The sequence below is a fragment of the Lipotes vexillifer genome, unplaced genomic scaffold, assembly GCF_000442215.2.
Source record: "Lipotes vexillifer unplaced genomic scaffold, Lipotes_vexillifer_v1.1 scaffold365, whole genome shotgun sequence".
NCBI lineage: Eukaryota > Metazoa > Chordata > Mammalia > Artiodactyla > Lipotidae > Lipotes > Lipotes vexillifer.
The window spans coordinates 28,989-34,387 of NW_006781263.1; the positions used below are offsets into that span (position 1 = coordinate 28,989).

Consider the following 5,399-nt stretch of genomic DNA (forward strand, 5'->3'; position numbering starts at 1 on the left):
ATGTGGAAAGATGCTCACCAAAATATCAACAGTGATCCAACCTGGGTGCTAAGATTACTGATGATCTAAATTTTATCCTATTTGCTTTGCTATATTTTAATTTTTTCTGTGATAAGCATTTATCGCTTTGGCAATAAGAAAAAGAAATGAAAGGAACTACAGTGTAATGCAAGGATGTAATTTCCTTAAGGATAAGCTATTTTTCTTTTTTTTTAGATCTCACTGCAATCAATAATTTGGGGCTCCCTTAAGTCTTACCTGGAAAAGTTGTATATATATATACATGTCTATGCCTGAATGTGTGTGCATGTAAAAATGTGATTACCTTTCAAACTACACTGAATGGCTTTCTTAGGTTGAGCTTCCAAGGAGTCAGTAGTTTACTTGAGAGGTGATCCCAGGAAGTACTGATAGGAGAGCAGGTAAGTGAGACAGAGAATGGAAAAAAAACACAGCCTGTGTGTTATTGAGCACCTGGGGGGCCATCCCACTGGAGAACTCCAAGACAGTGAGAAACTTGCCTCAGAGTTGACTTCCCCAAGGCGCGGGGAAGCTGGGACATTTGTCCACTACTCCTATCTGCTAACAGTTTAAGACTGCTTCCAGAGAGCGTTTTCTCTGGCACATCCAGCCTCCAGTGCCCAGGCAGACAGGGCTCCAGGGACCAGAAAAAGCTCTTGGTCTGGCAAAGCCTCTTACAGTTGGGAGGTGTTGAGTTGACATACACGAGAATGGTAAGTCTCGAGGGAATGTGAGCTGGGTACTAACAGCATCCTTGGCAATGGCGTTCTGCTTTTCTTACCAGCACTACCCCGCTGGGTTTTTCTTGAATTTCTGGCCTGGTGGGCCTGGCACTGTGGCAGGAGGGAGAAAGAAGGTTGAGATGTAGAAGGCCTACAAGGGAAATGCTATGACTGTGCTTGTTGCCACCCTGTCACCCACCAAACGCCCGAGTGTTCATTTTGAAAGCCAACCCTCCCTGGTGATGCCAGGAATATTTGAAACAAAAGTTGTGAAATCCAGGTTTCATCACGAACCCACTTTGGCCAGCGAAATTGAAGAATGCCCCAGGAAAACAAGATGCACTTAGAGATGTTTATTTATGAGTTTGGCAAGGTCTTTTTTATTTTTTATGATGTGTTTGGACTCTTCTGCATATAAGGCAGATTCTATCAACCCGAGTCTATAAAATCCCTCGCCGTTCATTTTATGATGTGTTTGAAATACCGAAGCCTGAATTATTAGTTGATGATTTGTCCTTTTTTTTTTTGACACCCCAGCTGGGGATTATCCTTCCAAAAATAGGGTTGCTAACTTCTTGGAGACCCGTGACCATGTTTGCTGGCTACATCTGTGCACCAGGACAAACAAATATTTATTTATTGGGCCAAGTGGGTAGCAACAGATTTCTGGAACTTGGAAGCTCTAGGAAGAACATAGACTTGTAGAATTAGACTAGAATCACATATTCTTTTTTAAAATTAATTAATTTATTTTTGGCTGTGTTGGGTCTTCGTTTCTGCGCGAGGGCTTTCTCTAGTTGCGGCGAGCAGGGGCCACTCTTCATCGCGGTGCGCGGGCCTCTCACCGTCGCGGCCTCTCTTGTTGCGGAGCACAGGCTCCAGACGCGCAGGCTCAGTAGTTGTGGCTCACGGGCCCAGTTGCTCTGTGGCATGTGGGATCCTCCCAGACCAGGGCTCGAGCCTGTGTCCCCTGCATCAGCAGGCAGATTCTCAACCACTGCGCCACCAGGGAAGCCCTAGAATCACACATTTTTCATTTTATGGTCGGGGAAACTGAGGCCCAGAGTAACCCCAGCAGGTGTGAGGGGGCATTGGAGTGAAACTCTGTCTCTTCCTGGGAAGTAACCCATGCATGAGGGTTTGATCAGTTGGCTGGTAAACGGTGCTGATTTTATAATTCCGTGATTCATGTAAATTGTCCAGTCGGGCCCCGGTGTGGACTTTGCTGGAGTCTCCCTCTCCTTGGCCACTGAGTGCTCTGGCAGTGACGTCACCCTCTGAAGCTTTCCTGAGTCGTTTCCTTTCTTAGATTCTCCTTCTTCCTCTCCTTCAGGAAGAACAGGCTGATTACTTAAGGGCATTTGCCAATCGGCTAGAACAAGTCATCCTGTGTTCCTTCTATATTTTGGAGTGTTAGGGATGAGATCAAGAGAAGAGATGGCTGGGAGCCTGTACACTTGCCTTCAGGCTGGTCTGCTTCCCATCCCTGTGGAGGCAATTTTGAGGATAGATTAATTAATGTGTGCAAGGAAACCACTCTGTTGTGAGACTGAGTTCGTCGGAGGTTAAATGTTCAGAGGGAGAAAAGGAAGTGGGTCTCCTCCAGGATTCAAGCAGAACATCAGCGAAGGTCGAGGTACCATGTGTCAGAGCTACATGCCAGCTGCTGTAGGAAGGCAGGGGCTTAGCACCAGGCAAGGGTAAGGTGGGCGGATTCTGGAGCCCAAGCTTTGGCAGTGCAGGTACAAATGGGGCTGAGAACTTTAGGTTACTAAGCTAAGAAAATAACCTTTTCAGCCTCCAGGCATTCATTGGTAAAACTGGGATAATTTTCTTTTATTTCTTGGATAGATTAATTAAGATAAAATACAACAAGCCCATAGAACAGTGCAAAGAAAGTAGTAGCATTCAATAGATGTTATCTATTATCTATCTATCATCTTTCTGTCTATTATCTATCTATCTGTCTATCATCAGCATCATTAACACCATCAACGATAATGACAAAGTAATGACCAACAGACACAGCTTCCTCTTTCATCTCCTCCCAGAGGCTTTGTGTTTTCATGCTCACGTCTAGCTCTGTGCTCTTGCTTCCAAGGGAATTTCGAGCAGAGCTATAGCTCACTTCCCTTGGCCGCTGCCTTCACCTGCTCTGCACCTGTACAGACACGGGGCTCAATCCCTCTGTCCCCACCACCCAACCACCCATGCAAGGTCTCTGCAGGCACTTACTGCAGGCCCTTGGGGGCTTAGGGGGCCCATGGGGCAGCAGCACTGTGGCAGACCTGCTTTGTCCCTGACTAATAGCCATTCCTCCTTCTTTGTTAATTACAGAACCCCAATTTTGTTCGTGGTGGTGACATGCTCAACTGAAAATAGTCACTTCCTCAGACTCCCTTGTAGCTAGGAGTGTGACACACTCTGTCTAACAGGGTGAGCCTTTGCTTTCCTAAAAGAGACACCATATCCTGACTCCTTTGCTCTTTTATCTTCTTTCTGCCTGGGAGGTGATTGGGATGCCTGGAGGTACAGCAGCCTCTTTGTGACCATAATGGGGAAAAAAGCACATGCTAAGGAAGACAGAAAGAATTTTTGCTCTTGAGGACATTACAGAGCAGCTAGACCATCCCTGAACGTCAAATTTGGACTTACTGTCATGTAAAAAATAAAACAAAAAAACTTCCATTTGTTTAGGCCTGAGTCAAATGCTACCTTAACGTGAGTCAAATGCTACCTTAACGTAATGCTAGCCTAAGCTGAAGACCGCGTTTCCTGTTTTATTACACAGGTCTCCAGCCGTTTCTCCCAGTGTGGGGTCCAGCTTCCAGCTATTGTCCCACCTCCTATTCCCAGCCCCATCCTGATCAGCAACTCCAAAATTTCCTCACACTTTGTTATCCAGAGAAATCCAGTGCTTTTTACATCTTTATTTCCCAGTTCCTTCACTTCCTTAAAGATTCATAAGACTTTCAAGGAAAGGAGCACTATTGACATGAATCAGGATGCTTTTTTACCTTGGGAGAGAGAATTGATTAAAGCTAGTATTATCCTATATTGTATACATTTATAAGCATTTTATAGAGTAAGATCATTCATTGCATGCTCATTTAAAATTTTTAAATAAACTTGTCTCATGATTGGACAGTCAGTGTGTATAGGGGGAAAGAGGATTCAGATTCAAAGAAAAGGATTAAGGAAGCTTTTTAATTCTGGCTCTGATAAACAGCCCAGGGAATTAAAGGGGTTTTCTTAAAAGGAAAAGAAAAGCCACTCTTTCTTTCAACGGAGCCGGACAATAGCTGTGTGGGAAAACAGAGACACATATTAAGGGTCTGGCCTTCTCTAGACAGTGCTGGGCTCAGCTTAACTTCACATACAGTTAGGAAGGTATAGTTATTCATATACGGAATTCTTTTAGAACAAAGATTTGCAGTTTCCCAAGCTCATGGTAGATTATATGTCTGCTTCTCTTGGTTTCACACGTCACACACACACAGAAAATCATCTGATTTCTGGGCACAGGTGCGGGTCCTAGAGGCCTCACCCCCAGACCCCCATTAGAGGGATTCATGGGTGGGGTCCCAGCTCTCTCCAAGCGCCTGTTCGTTAGTATTCAGAAGGGTAACAGCGGGCTTTTCCTGAGCACCTCCTCTGGGCCAGGCACTGTGATCTCAGTAACTCTGCCCTAAGCCCCCCCGCAGAGAGCACTGCTGGCACAGGGGGGACAGCTGACCTGTCCATGTCACATGCCAAGAGACCCAAACTCGCCTGTATTAGACTCCAGAGCCTCTTAATCGCCATGGTGCGATGATCTGTTTCTCTTGTAGTTTAGTTTTGGGCAAACTTCTCATTTGAGAATAATTTTAATTTTTAATAATTAAAAATTTTAATAAAATTAAATTTTAATAAATTTATTTTAAAATTTTATTGGAGTATAGTTGATTTACAATGTTGTGTTAGTCTAGCTTCATTCTAAGAAAAAAGGTTTCACCATTAAGGAAAAACTGGGGTTTTTTTTGTCCACACCACGTGGATTGTGGGATCTTAGTTCCCTGACCAGGGATCGAACCCGGGCCCTCGGCAGTGAAAGCGCGGAGTCCTAACCGCTGGACCACCAGGGAAGTCCCTGAGAATAATTTTAAACGTGCAGGAAAGTGTGGGAGACAAGTTCCCATTTGCCTCCCCATTGTGAACAACTGACATTGCCTTTGCTTCCGTTTTATTTTCTTTCTTTCCCTCTTGAGTTCTAAGATTCACCTTTGGACTATGAAAAATTGTTTCTTTCCCTGCTTTTTTTTCCTTTTTCTTTAACCTTGGCCTGCCTGATGCCTTCTTTTGAAGGGGAAGCCGACCTAGAACTGTGGAGAACTGACCTCTCAGAGAGGTGAATGCTCTGGCCTGGGAGAGAGAAGGGCAATGAAATGCCCAAGAAACCAGACAACCAACCTCCCGTGGGCTGTGCTAGTAGCAGCTGAGCCCACAGAGGCCTGGTCATTGGGAGGACCCACAGGGAGTTTTCCAGTGAGAAAGCCAACAAGAGCTGCTTTTCTTGAACAATCCTGTTTGCTTTAGACTATTTGTACCAGCTTTTCAGCAGAAGACAAAGACATGTTCATGAAAGCTCCAGCACACTGCCCTGTTCTTGCATTGCTT

The 5,399-nt window shown here is 45.0% G+C and overlaps 1 non-coding gene across 1 annotated transcript; it reads right to left on the reverse strand.

The window, feature by feature from the left end:
* Positions 1 to 4,794: 4,794 nt before the first annotated feature.
* Positions 4,795 to 4,867, reverse strand: TRNAE-UUC (transfer RNA glutamic acid (anticodon UUC)). The gene has a single exon. It is a non-coding gene; the product is annotated as a tRNA-Glu (tRNA).
* Between the last annotated feature and the right edge of the window lie 532 nt (positions 4,868 to 5,399).